General features: G+C 50.1%; 1 protein-coding gene and 1 pseudogene across 7 annotated transcripts in view; one reads left to right on the top strand and one right to left on the bottom strand.

Moving 5' to 3' along the window:
• The window catches only part of ANKRD6 (ankyrin repeat domain 6), a 178,844-nt gene that overhangs the window by 94,503 nt on the left and 69,591 nt on the right, over positions 1-14,750 (top strand). The gene's annotated exons all lie outside the window — the stretch shown is intronic.
• LOC136150718 (calponin-3-like) lies at positions 6,237-8,632 on the bottom strand (annotated as a pseudogene).

Here is a 14,750-nt window from a genome sequence, read left to right as displayed (position 1 = left end):
CAGAATTTTTTATACACATGTAGATAATTTCTGAAAAAGGAGCAGTACAACAAACCAAAGATGTTCTAAAGCATCATTTTTTAAAAAGTTGAAAGCAATGTGATGATTTTTAAAAATTGCAATAAGCTACATTTAGGGGAAAAAAATGAGAGCAAAAAAGACATCAGAGGAGAGCTCTTGTTCCACAGGATCTTCTCACTGTGACTGGCTTTCACCAGGATGGCCCCAGGGCCATGGAGAAGAGCACCCGCTCTGGGCAGTCTTCCTTCAGCCCTTGGTAATTACAGGATAAATTTGAAACTGCCGTCCTGAAATATTACTTTTAAGGAAACTTCTGATTTTGGAGTACTCCTGGCATTGCTGAGAGTGGTAACTAAAAAGATCCTATTACAATTTGTTCTTTGGGGGATTGCATAGAATGTGTTTCAGTAACAAGGTGAGGCAGGCATGGGGGACAGTTGTTGATCTGGCAGGAGCTGGCTGTTGGACAGTAGAAACTGTCATTATCACACTTGCTTCTGCCACCTCCAGGAGGAGCAGCTTGCCCAGCAGTTTGAGAGGTGTGGTGATGGGATCTGCTTTTTTAGGGTCCGCATCCCTGGTGTAACATCCTTGCTTTTACTTGAGGAAGAAGGGGGAGCGTGGGAAGGCATTCAGCATGGTTTCTTGGGGGAATGGGAGGAAGAGGGGGCGATTTGTCCAGCTGGTCCTCAGCCAACAAGGACTCCCAGCGGTAGCCCCTTGTTAGACAGCTCGTCCTCATGGACCCTGGAGAGAGCTCTTCCCATCCCGGTTCTCTGCTCATTGATGTTTCTTCCTTTATGGCATATTTCCCCCTTTTGACTGAGCAGCAGCCTCACCAGTTTAACTCCTTTTGTAATATGTAGAAAATCATACCATTTAGTGGATAAAGGTGTCTGAGAGATGTCGTTGATGAGTGTATCCCAGGAATGTCAAAAGTGTGTTTGTGAAGAACTAGTTTCTGCTATTTCTGTCACTTTACCATCAACGCTAGTTTATTGGCATTTTCTTTTTTCTCTTATTTGTGTGTTTATTGACGTGAAGTTGATAGACAGTCGTGCGCTAGTTCAGATATTCAGCACCCTGATTCAGTTATATACAAACACACACACACACACACACACATATTCTTTTTCAGATTTTTTTCCTTTTATAGGTTATCACAGGATATTGAGTATAGTTCTGTGTGCTCCCAGTAGATCCTTGTTGATTCTCTGTTTCACATACAGCAGTGTGCATATGTGGGGGCTTCCTTGGTAGCTCAGCTGCTAAAGGATCCGCCTGCAGTGGAGGAGACCCTGGTTTGATTCCTGGGTTGGGAAGACCCCCTGGAGGAGGGCTTGGCAACCCGCTCCAGTATTCTTGGGGTTCCCTCACGGCTCAGACGGTAAAGAATCCACCTGCAATGCGGGCGACCTGGATTCGATCCCTGGGTCAGAAAGATCCCCTGGAGGAGGGCATGGCAACCCACTCCAGTACTCTTGCCTGGAGAATCCCAGTGGACAAAAGAGCCTGGTGGGCTACAGTCCATGGGGCTGCAGAGAGTCAGGCAGGACTGAGCAACTAAGCCCAGCACAGTGGTGTATGTTAATCCCAGACTCCTAATTTATCCTCCCCGCCTTTCCCTTTTGGTAACCATAGGGAAAACCATTTGTTTTCTGTCTGTGAGTCTGTTTCTGATTTGTAAATAAGTTGATTTGTATAATTTTTTTTTAAGATTCTGCATTTAAGTGCTATCATATGATACTTGTTTTTTCTGTCTTACTTCACTCAATGTGACAATCTATAGGTCCATGCATGTCACTGGAAATGGCTTTACTTTGGCTTTTTTTTAAATGACTGAGTAATATTCCATTGTATGTGTATGTACCACACATCTCATTATGCATTCATCGACCGATGAACATCTAGGCTACTTTCGTGTCTTGGCTATTGTGAGTGATGCTTCAGTGAATACTAGGGCACGTGTATCTTTTTGAATTGTGGTTTTCTCCCACATGCCTGGAGTAGGACTGCAGGATCGTGTGGTAGCTCTCTTTCCGTTTCTTGAAGAACCTCTCTACGTCTCCCCGTACTGCCTACACCAGCTTGCCTTCCCCCCAGCGGTCTGCACCCTCTCCACCATTTATCATTTGTGGACTTTTTGATGATGACCATTCTGACTGGTGGGGCTTCCCTGGTGGCTCAGACGGTAAAGAATCCGCCTGCAATGCAGGAGACATGGGTTCGATCCCTGGGTTGGGACGATCCCCTGGAGAAGGGAATGGCAAGCCACTCCAGTGTTCTTGCCTGGAGAATCCCATGGACGGAGGAGCCTGGCGGGCTGCAGTCCATGGGGTCGCAAAGAGTCGGACACAGCTGAGCGACTAATACACTCACACACACACGTTCTGACTGGTATGAGGTGATACCTCATTGTAGTTTTGATTTGAATCTCTCTAATAATTAGCCATGTTGACCATCTTTTCACGTGCCTTTTGGCCATCTGCATTCTTCTTTGGAGAAATGTCTACTTGGGTCTTCTGCCCATTTTTGATTGGGGTGTTTGTTTTTCTTTTTCATATTGAGCTATATGAGCTGTTTCTGTATCTTGGAGCTTAATCCCTTGTCAGTTGCATCATTTGGAAATATTTTCTCCCATTTTGTAAGCTGTCTTTTCATTTTGTTTATGGTTTCCTTTTGCTGTGCAAAAGCTTTTAAGCTTAATTAGATCTCATTTGTTTGTTTTTGTTTCCATTACTGTAGGAGACAGATCCAAAGAGATATTGCTGCAGTTTATGTCAGAGAAGTCCTATTGTTCATTTTCTATGTGTCATCACTGTACCAAACTTTTATCACCTTGTTTTCTGAAGGTTATGCTATTTTTTAATTGATGTGTAGTTGATGTACAATATTATCTGTTACAGGTGTACAATGTAGTGATTTATCATTTTTAAAGGTTGTACTCCATTTATAGTTATTGTAAAATATTGGCTGTGTTCCCTGTGCTGTAGAATATATCCTTGTTGCTTATCTGTTTATTACAGTTTATTTAATATCTTATCTATTTAATACATAGCAGTTTATAGCTCTTAACCCGTTACCTCTGTTCTGCCCCGCCCCTCGCCCCACTGGTAACGACTAGTTTGTTCTCTGTGAGTCGGCTCGTTTTTGTTACATTCACTGTTTTGTTGTAATTTTTAGATTCCACATCTAAGTTTGAGTCTCACAAGCGCCATCTGAGATCATTGTTCTATTACCTCCATTTTACAGTGGAGGAGACTGAGGCTTGGAGGGCTGGTTAGATGATCTGTCCCAGCGTCGTGTGTTCAGCAGATGAAAGTCAAATCCATGCCTGATTTCAGTAACTCAGTCAAGTTACTGAGTCGTAAGTTGATGTTCTTTAGAATTGTTACAGTTCACATGTCATAAAATTCACTCTTTTAAAGCATACAATTTAGTGGTTTTTATTATATTCAGAAGGGTGTATAACCATCACCAGTATCTAATTTCATCACCTCAAAAGGAAACCCCAGACTCACTAACAAGCCATTCCCCTGGCTTCTCTCTCCCACCTCCTCTGGCAGCCAGCTGTCTATTCCCTGTCTCTGTGGATTTGCCCGTCCTGGACGTTTGGTGTATAGACTAGCGTACCACCTGTGACGTCTGGTGTCTGGCCCTGCTGGCTCAGATGGTAGAGCGTCTGCGTGCAATGCAGGAGACACTGGGTTCAGTCACTGGGTCAGGAAGACCCCCTGAAGAAGGGAATTGTTGCCCACTTCAGTGTGGTTGCCTGGAAAATGCCATGGACAGAGGAGCCTGGTGGGCTACAGTCCACGGCGTTGCAGAGAGTCGGACACAACTGAATGACTAACATTTTTTTTCCCATTGACTTAGCTTAATGTTTTCAAAGTCCATCTATGTTACATCAGATATCCGTGGTTCATTCCTCTTTATGCCTGAACTGCGTTTCATTCTATGGTTAGGTGCCGCATGTGGCTTGTCCATTCACCAGCTGATTGACATTTGAGTTGTTCCCGCTTTTGGTGATGAACACTGCTCAGGTGGCCCTGTGTGACCTCACTGGGCTTTTCCTTGAAAGCCTGTCTTCTTCTCAACATATGGAACAAAACACAGCGCGTCTGAGGCGGTGTTTGGAAGACTTCATGACGTGGAGAGGCAGGCTCTCCGAGGGGGCTTGTCCTTGGGGCTGTGTCACTGTTGTGATGACCTTGTCCAGTGGAAAGCAGTCTGTGACCTGCTGAGTCTCAGCGTGAGTCTGGAGGGCGCCTGCTTTACGTGATAATGATCGTCATGTTTCCATTTCCCTTTCATCTCCCGTCACTGGGGTACATTCACGTGCTTTTTAAGTCTAACTTGGGAAAAGCAAGTCAGGAACTAAATGAGATGCCCTTCTCAGGGTCCTCTGTCTTCCATCACTTGGGTGTTTGCTGTGGGCCCAGTGAATGGTTGGGCTTCCTAGGTGGTAATAGTGGGAAAGAAACTGCCTGCAAATGCAGGAGGTGGGAGACATGGATTCAGCCCCTGGGTCAGGAAGATCCCCTGGAGGACGGCATGGCAACCCACTCCAGCATTCTTGCTTGGGAAAACCCCATGGACAGAGGAGCCTGGTGGGCTACAGTCTGTGGGTCGTGAAAGAGTCAAGACGCAACCAAAGCGACCTGGCACGCGAGCACGCGGTGGTGGGTGGTTTGTTGCTCTGTGGATGGGGCGAGGCTGCTGTTGGCCTGAACAGGAGGGTTGCCCTGGGTGGGGTCAGCCTCCTCTGCTGGCCATTTTTCAGTGAATGATACTTCAGCAGTGAGTGTTCTTTCTCAACATATTTATTTAAAAAAATAGCAAAACGAATGAGAGTTACAGGCTTATTCTTTTTGCATGACTTGGTGACGGCATGGACTGCTTCTCAGTGATGAGAGAGACACAGCGCCCAGCAGTCCTGCCTCTGAGACTCACATAGACCAAGACGGTACGCTTGGGAAAGATGCACAGAAACGTATGTTGCAGTGGAACATGCGTTGTGTATGTAGGACCCAGCGACTCCACTCTAGGTAGACGTGTGTGTGTGGAGTCTCCTGAAGAGATGAGTGTAAGAATGTTTATAGCAGCGCTGTTCTCAATACACAGAACACAGGAGTAGGCAAAAGCTCGTCACAGAAGAATGGATACATGAACGGTGGGATGTTCATTCACACGGGGGATTGTAATATATGTCAGTGAGGATGAAAGGAGTGTAACTACAAGCAGCAATGTGGAAGAAGGTCACAAACGTAGAGTGGAAGAAGCCAGGCAAAAAGGAATATGTGAGCAGAATATGAGGTTCAAAAATAGGCAGAACTAAGCTTCACATTAAAATTCAGGACAGCGGTTACCCTTGGGGGTTGGTCAGTGGTCAGAAGCGGCATGAGCAGGGCTCTGGGAGGCTTTGCTAATTTATTTTATTGACCAAGCTGCTATTCACACAGGTCTGTTCTGTTTTTTCCACCCCCACCCCCACCACTGATCAGGACTTTATTTAAAAATTGTAAACAACACTGTAGAATCATTGATATGTAAATTTCTAAAATCCTGCATCTTAAATTTAGTTGGCAAAGACCAGTTAGTTAGTGGCTCAGTGGGAAAGAACCCACCTACCAGTGCAGGAGACACAGGAGAAGTGAGATCAATCCTGGGTCGGGAAGATCCGTGGAGAAGGAAATGGGAACCCACTCCACTACTCTTGCCTGGAAAATCCCATGGACAGAGGAGCCTGGTGGGCTGCAGTCCATGAGGTTGCAGAGTCAGACATGACTGAGCGTGCACATACAACTTAGCCTACACAGTTAGCTAAGGCATGAGTTTAGTCTTCCCTGTAGAAATCAGATACTAAAGTGTAAAGAAAAAAGCTTCCTCTTGTTTGAAAATACCATTTTAACCAGAGGGCTGTAAAAATGCGTAGATGTTTAATAAAAGAGTTGGCTGTACAGGAGTACTCCCCTTTCACATTATTCCTTCTTACTTCATGTGCGAGTTATTGGTTATGCTGTAGAATTTAACCGTCACAATACTAAAAGGGAACTAAGGGAAGAGGCAGAAAAAAGAACGTATGTAAGGCAATATTTCTATTAGGTACAATCAACATGATAGTGTTTTCGGAAGGCAAGATAAAAATTACTCAAGGCTAGCTTGTTTCCTGATGAATAAAAGCAACAGGCTAACCACAGAGCTTCTGCGTGAATCTAATCACCACTGCCTTGGTCACCACATCGGTGATCTCTGGGGTAGTCATCTCGGTGCTCACTATGAATATTCATCCGGGTGTCCTGCCCGATAATCACTGCCACTGATTTCCGACTCACCGGTTCCTGCTCCTTGGCTTCCGTTGTGAATGACAGGTTCTGTGGGAGCAGCACGTACTCTCGCCGCCCAAGTCCGTACACACTCATTCCTTTCTGGGAAGCGACTTTGTTGGTACCTACCTGTAGAAAGATTGTGGAGTTGCCCACGGGTTGTAATGTTAGCGTCTAGATGTTCCTTTGGGTACCCAGTGCTAACATTCCTGCCTGCCTGTCTCCTTTGTTGGTGTCCGTTTGCAGACTAATTGTGGTCTGATCCAAAGGTTTGACGGTTTGCATTTGGGGATCACAAAGATGCCTCCTCGTCCCATAGACTGTCTTCCCTACTCGCCTGGCACATTTGTTGTCTACAAACCGGTTACACTTTGGCCAGCTTTTAATTTTCCTTCATCAAAACGTCTTGTTTTTCTGCATACTTAGCTCCAACGTCGATGGTTGTATGGAATCCTTTTGTTTTGGTCAGGCCTTCTAGGGCCATGAGCATCGTCTGAACCTGGGTGCTGTTTCCTTTCTCTGAAAGGTCATCTCCTTGAGATATGTCACGTGGCTTCATGCTGTAAGCTTGATAGCTTTAATCAAGTCGCAGTACTCTCCAAATGAGGCCAGTTTAATGAGGACTCGTTGACCTTCCCCGAGTCTGGCTGTAGCTTGTTCATGAGTTCACAGTGGATTATGCCATCTTTCACGTCCAGCCTGTGCTCATGCCTGCCGCCTCTTCTGGCCAATAGCGAAGGTCTTCTTCTGCCCGATGGTCACACTGGGAAGCGGTCCTGCTCTTGACCTCGGCCTCGAGCCCGTAGGAACGGCGTTTGTTGAAGTGGGTCGTGATGACTCGGGTGACGGGAAGAGGCTGGGTTCGGATCTGGGGGTTCTTGCTCTCGGCTTCCCTGCTCCTGGCCCTGAGGAGAGGCTGCAGCACAAGGGCTCGGCACTCGCTCTCTTGGTTGGCGCAGACATCGCTGGGACTCGGGCGGCGGGATGCGGGCCATGCCTGGGCTACTCAGTTCATCACGGCCCTGCAGAGCCTCCCCGTCAGCTCCGGAGTCTCGCACCAACTAGGTCTGTTCTGTTTTTGAAAGTTCAACGTGCTGTGCACCTAAGCTTTGTACACTTTTTTGGTAAATTATACATTTAAAAATATAGAATGTAATACATGCGTGCATGCATGCTAAGTCGCTTCAGTCCGGTCCAACTCTTTGTGACCCTACGGATGGTAGCCCTCCAGGCTCCTCTGTTCATGGGATTCTCCAGGCAAGAATACTGGAGTGGGTTGCCATGCCCTCCTCCAGGGGATCTTCCCGACCCAGGGATCGAACCCACATCTCTTCCATCTCCTGTGCTGGCAGGCAGGTTCTTTACCACCGGCGCCATCTGGGAAGCCCATAAAGTGTAATGTGTGATTACATGTGAATAGATTCATATACACAATTGTTATCAGGGTTTCTCCACCTCTAGTTTTCATTCTAAAATAAAACGTTGTAGAGACTTCCTTGGCGGTTCAGTGGTTAAGACGCCTCACTTCCAGTGTATGGGGCACGGGTTCAGTTCCTGGTTCAATCCCAAATGCCACACGGAACACCAAAAAATAAAGCATTGTTAAACATGATACGGGCTATGGAAGTGTGACAAGCACCTCCCATCAGAAGGGATCCCTGCATTCATCCCGCGGATCCTGACGCGCAGAGACTGGGCCGTGGGTGGCTCCTAGCCGGGAAGGAGCGGGAGGGGGCGGGATCGCGCAGGGCCCGCGTCCCGCCCGCGGCTGCATCCCCTCCGGGGTGCTCCCTGTCTCCTCACGTCCCTGCTCCTCTGTTCCTCCCTCCCACCTCCGCACCGTCACCCTTCTTTTCCCCTCTATTGCCTCCCCCCGCCACGCTCCCTGTTTTGACGCTGGATGTGAGCGATCATCGAGAGGCCATCTGCAGAAGTTGAAAACCGCACAGTACTCGCCTCGCCCAGGTTTTGGGAGAAGCCCTGGGGAAGGGCTGTTAGGACAGGAGCCGTGACTCCAGAGCGTCTGTGGATTCTCTCCAGGGGCTGGGTCCCAGGCCCCTGAGAGCAAGGAAGCGCCAAGCCCGCGAGTGGAAGCTCCCCCACCAAGCGCCGTGAGGCCAGACTCAGGCTTTGCCGAAGAGAGAGCCCGGCCTCGCGCTCTCGGAGGCCGCGAGAAGGCGGAGGGCCCAGGCTTCACCCGGACCCTGGCACAGAGGGGCTCGCAGGGTGTCGTTCCTCGGGTCACCCATCTCCTGACGGCTGCTGAAGCTCGACTCCTTAAACATAGTTCCATTATGGAAGTAACCTGACAATACTAATGAGAAAATCCCCCGAGACAGAACTATTTTAAGATTGTTTTAAACTCTTGGAAATGAATGTCTCTGGGGCAATTCTCGGCGTATAATAAGCAAGTCAAGGTCACTGTCGTTCCCGCTGCCTTCACCATTGGAGCCTCTTCTCCCCATAAAGAGGAGACACAATTTTAATTTCGAATAATGCACCATGACTGATGATGATGACAATGTGGTATGTTTATCATGGGCTGTAATTATGGGCGACAGACTTTCGTGGAGCGGACTTGTTCATGGTTCATTTGTGGCTAAAACTTACAATATGAGCAATCACCAATTTGAGAGAAATTCTCAGCTGGGAAATAACCTGAAATAACCAGGCTGGGGGAGAGGCTGGCGTGAGGGAAGCTGACTCCCAGCGGGACCCTCCTGGGTAGCCCACCTCTTCCTCAGTGGTCCTCGCCTTCCTGGGGGTCGGAGTCCCCAGGTGGAATGTGTCTTCTTGAGCCGTGGGCTGTGCAAATGCATGTGTGTGAGGACGTGAGGACGGGGGGGAGCTGCAGAGCCTCCCAGGCTGCCGCTCCACCTAAAGTCCTGATTCCCTGGTCTGCAGAGAGCTCCCAGCAAAGCTCTGTGCCCGAGCCAAATGCTGCATCATGCCGTGTGCTGAGCAAGGCCACGGGACCTCCCTGGGGCAGCCCCCGGGAACTCTTAAGGAAAGGTGAAGGTGTGAGAGAGGCAGGGAGGACTCAGATCTAATTAGCAAGTTTATCCTCCCGTAGGCCTCACACACGCACACGGGCCGCCTGCCTGGGTGCTCGCTCTGTGTGAGTACTGGGCTAAGTGCTTGCCACCCACGCCTGCAGCGCGCAGTGGTCATGTGGAGTTGCTCAGGTGTGTCGACTCTCTTGCACCCCGTGGACTGTAGCCCGCCAGGCTCTTCTGTCCATGGGATTTTTCAGGTAAAAATACTAGAGTGGGTTGCCATTTCCTCCTCCAGGGGATTTTCTCAACCCAGGGATCCAACCTCCATCTCCTGCATTGGCAGGCATTTTCTTTACCTCTGAGCCACCTGGGAAGTCCGTGAGGTCGACAGCTACCATTTTTTCCCCCTTCTTACAGTCGAGGACGTGAAGGCCCAAGGAAGTTCTGTAACTTGCCCAGAGTCATGTAGTTGGCTCTGTGGGTGGAGGGTTTCCATAGACCCTCTTCTCCTCTTGCTTCTTCCTGGTCCTGCTCCCAGCAGGAGGAATCAGAAGGAAATTGAGATGAGGGGCCAGGTGTGGAGTTTCTGCAGGCCGTGGTGTGTGTGCAGCACCAGCCTTTCAGACCAGTGGTGATGGGCGCTGTTACCGTCAAATCACATCTAACCATGACATGCTGCTGAGAGCTGCACCTTTTAGGAAGAGTTTTGGACATATATAAATATAAAGAAGAAAACCAACAAGGATCTACTGTATAGCACAGGGAACTATACCCAATATTTCTTTTGTGTGTGTATATACATATATTCAATATCTTGTGTGTGTGTGTAACTGAATCATGGTGCTGTGCACCCAAGACTCACTCTACATTGTAAATCAGCTATCCTTCAATGAAAAAGTAAGTAAAGATAAAAAGTTATTGGAGAAAGCTGTGGGTTAAAGGTGACAGGCGTGGGGGAGGGTGGCATGCGTCATAGCATCTGGAGTTTCTAGGATCAGATGGACAATATGGTCAGAAGTTCTTCACTGAGGGTCTTCTCTGGCTGTCCAGTGGCTAAGACTCCATGCTCCCACCGCAGGAGACCTGAGTTTGATCCCTGGTCAGGGAACTAGATCCCACCTGCCACAACTAAGACCCAGCTCAGTGAAATATTTTTTTTTTTTTTAATGAAATACTTCATTGGCAGTGTCATTGCCTAAACCAGGACCCCTGCGATGAAAGCCAGGTTTAGCCAAGATAAAAGCAACCATTTCTGGAGGTTCACTTAGCGGACATTGATAGAGAAGATCAATCTGTGAGTGGATGGTGGAGTTTAAATGGTAGTTCTCCCTGAAGGGTCACGGACTTGAGAGAAGGCCTGTGTCCTCCAAGGAATATAGGAGAAGAAATCCGCTGGAATTACACATTACAGTGGTAAATCACAGTTGGTGTTTACTGCTGGGTAGATAACACTCCCGTTAATCCCAGACTTCCCTTTGCCTTATTTGGGGTTGTGTTTGTGGGGTTACATTTGGACACTTCATTCCTAGCTAGCAGAACGGCTTCGTGTTTTGTTTTTTTGTGTGCAAAATTAGAAACCAACAGCCCGACGTGGCTTTCTCTCCGTGTCTCCTGTAGGGAGGCTGCAAGGATGCAGCCTGAGTCGGCTGCTGGCCGGAGCGACCCCGGTGAGGACAGCTCTCCATCTTCATGCGAGAGCCGTTGCTTCCCGGCATCCCAGTGTCTCCTTCCTGAAAGGGTGGGTGAAGGGCGTTTTATAGGAATATGTCATCAGTAGAACACTCTTAGCCCCTGGAACCTCATCGTCCCTCAGACAGCAGTGAGGGACCCCTTGGCTGCAGTATCACTTATACATGTTGAAGTGACATAATGGAGTCCTGGCTTTTGGCCAAGAAGGTATGGATGTGTGTGAGTGACTTTAAAAAAAGCAGCACAGCCTGTGATGCTGATTGACCCAGACAGGCCGTTGGTAAAGAGTCACTAAGCATCCATTATGTATAAGGCATTTGTACTCGTCTCCTGCGGCCACGTAACAAATTATCACAAGCTAACTGGCTTCCGACAGCAGAATTTACTCTCCCACGTTCTGGAAGCCTGAAGTCTGAAATCAAGGCGAAAGCTTCTGAGAAGGACACCTAGGATCAGGTTTGAAGGATAAGGAGGAGTTTGGGGAAGATCTAAAGGTCATTCTAAGCAAAAAGAACAGGGTGGTGCTTTCAAGGTGACCTGAGCACCCTGGTGGCCAAGCGAAGGTACAGGATGGGTGGGTGGATGGGTCAGAAGAGGCGGTGCAGACAGGCTGAGACCGGGCCGCGCATGGGTTTGTGCATCCTGAGCTTTGTGTTGGGGGGTGTGAGTCGCTGAGGATTGTAGCAGAGGGAAAACGCGCTCACGTCTGTGCCGTGCAGAGCGCATTCTGACACCAGTGATCACACACACTGAGGCGGGGGAGGGAACTGAGGCCGGGAGAGCAACGTGGCAGAATAGCTTCCACCTGCAAACTTTAGCCCTACAAACTCCAAGCCCCCGGATGGTTTGTTCACACGAAACTATCTTTGTCAAGAGGAGAGGTCTGCAGACAAGGCAAAATAATTGGCACCAAAGGCCCAGACCCTAACCACCCAGCTGACCCCATCACCCAGCACCCCCCATCACCCAGCAACCCCACCACCCAGCAGACCCCACCACCCAGCAGACCCCACCACCCAGCAGACCCCATCACCCAGCAGACCCCACCACCCAGCAGACCCCACCACCCAGCAGACCCCATCACCCAGCAGACCCCACCACCCAGCAGACCCCACCACCCTGCAGACCCCTGCCCAGCAGACCCCATCACCCAGCAGACCCCACCACCCAGCAGACCCCACCACCCAGCAGACCCCACCACCCAGCACCCCCCATCACCCAGCAGACCCCATCACCCAGCAGACCCCACCACCCAGCAGACCCCACCACCCAGCAGACCCCATCACCCAGCAGACCCCACCACCCAGCAGACCCCACCACCCAGCAGACCCCACCACCCTGCAGACCCCTGCCCAGCAGACCCCACCACCCAGCAGACCCCACCACCCAGCAGACCCCATCACCCAGCAGACCCCATCACCCAGCAGACCCCTACCACCCAGCAGACCCCCACCACCCAGCAGACCCACATCACCCTGCAGACCCCTGCCCAGCAGACTCCACCACCCAGCAGACTCCATCACCCAGCAGACCCCACCACCCAACAGACCCCTGCCCAGCAGACCCCACCACCCAGCAACCCCCATCACCCAGCAGACCCTTGCCCAGCAGACCCCATCACCCAGCAGACCCCATCACCCAGCAACCCCCACCACCCAGCAACCCCCATCACCCAGCAGACCCCACCACCCAGCAGACCCCACCACCCAGCAGACCCCTGCCCAGCAGACCCCATCACCCAGCAGACCCCATCACCCAGCAACCCCACCACCCAGCAGACCCCATCACCCAGCAGACCCCATCACCCAGCAACCCCACCACCCAGCAGACCCCACCACCCAACAGACCCCATCACCCAGCAACCCCACCACCCAGCAGACCCCATCACCCAGCAGACCCCATCACCCAGCAACCCCACCACCCAGCAGACCCCTGCCCAGCAGACCCCATCACCCAGCAACCCCACCACCCAGCAGACCCCATCACCCAGCAGACCCCATCACCCAGCAGACCCCACCACCCAGCAGACCCCATCACCCAGCAGACCCCTGCCCAGCAGACCCCACCACCCAGCAGACCCCATCACCCAGCAGACCCCTGCCCAGCAGACCCCACCACCCAGCAGACCCCACCACCCAGCAGACCCCATCACCCTGCAGGACCCACCACCCTGCAGACCCCACCACCCTGCAGACCCCTGCCCAGCAGACCCCTGCCTGGCAATAGGCACGGTGTCCATGGCTCCTGCCGCGTTGCAGCTTAGCTGTCTGTGCTCCGACTTTGCCGTCTTGAAACAGCTGGAGGAGAAGGCTGACTCCCTTTCTTCCGAAACTAATACATCAGAAGGGAGCTTACCTGAAGTTGGCTCTGTGGCCACTAACAGGAGAGAGAATTTAACCACTGGTGGCTCAGTGGCTCTTTCCTGAGAGTCAAGCTCAAGTAATCCTGCTAACTCTTTGGTCAGGTTGGGCTGACCGCTACAGAGTTATCTGTTATCCAAGATACATTTCAGGCCAATGTGTACTCACTCTGTGAATCCTTAATGTCTGGCTTTGGCTTCTAACCAGTTCCCAGGCAAAAACCCATCTACAGAGGCAGATTCTGTTAGGCAAGCAAAAGCTTATATCACCTCTTTCATCCCAGCTTCTCAGTTTAGAAGAATTTCAGGAAACACCTTCAGCATCCAGCTGGAGACTACTGTGACAGTTCAGGTGAGAAATGATGACAGGCTGAGTGAAGGCCGTGGCAGTGCAGCTGGAGATGAAAGAACAAGTCAACAGCAGTTAAGCAGTAACCATCCAGCCATGTTTAATACTTACCCAGCACTCTGTACATGCCAGGCTGGGATAGCCTGTGTATTATCTCATTCAACCTTTGCAACAACCCAAGCAATTAGGGATTATTATTCTCCCTGCTTTATACACGAGGAAGCGGGCTTAGAACCAAGAAGGTAATCTGCCCATTTTAAGTGGCAGAACTGGGATTTGAGCCCAGGAAATCCAACTTCAGAGCTTGCATTTTATTTTATTTTTTTAATGTTTGTTGTTTGTTTGTTAATGGATGTGTCAGATTATCGTTGCAGCATCTTTGTTGTGGTATGTGGGATCTTTCGTTGCAGCCTGCAGACTTCTCTCTAGTTTCAGTACCTGGGCTTAGCTGCCCTGCGGCATGTGGGATCTTAGTTCCCTGACAAGGGATCGAACCCACCTCCCCTGCATTGCAAGGCGGATTCTTAACCACTGGACCACCAGAGAAGTCCCCAGAATTTGCATTTTAAATCTCTGTGTTACTGTCTCAAACCAGGAGGATTTGATAAATTGTTGGATGTGGGGGTGGGGGGAGATGCGTAAGAGGAAAGGCGGGGTGGTTCCAGATGAGGGAAATGAGCAGACAGATGAAAGACGGGGCCCCTCACCAAAAAGGGGCCACAGAGAAAGGAGTGGATTTGGACAGAAGAATGGTGATCTGGCTGTTGGCATGTTGATGGGGAGCATCTCAGTAAGATGTCTGTTAAATGGCTGGGTGTTTAAAAAAAGGGAGCTTTAGAGAGTGATTGAGACTAAAGAAGATTTGGAGCAATCCGTTTCTAGGCAGCAGAGGCGCGTGTGGGCAGCAGGGGTGGGGGCTATGTCGGTGCTGAGATCTTCTAGAGAGGAAAAGGAGCAGAGAAGACAATGCGGGATAGAATCTCAGGACCTTTAACACTTGCGGGACCAGT

Source organism: Muntiacus reevesi, chromosome 19 (genome assembly GCF_963930625.1).
Source record: "Muntiacus reevesi chromosome 19, mMunRee1.1, whole genome shotgun sequence".
Taxonomy (NCBI): domain Eukaryota; kingdom Metazoa; phylum Chordata; class Mammalia; order Artiodactyla; family Cervidae; genus Muntiacus; species Muntiacus reevesi.
Note: the sequence above shows the minus strand (reverse complement) of the source record. Positions and strands in the feature narration are given on the sequence as shown.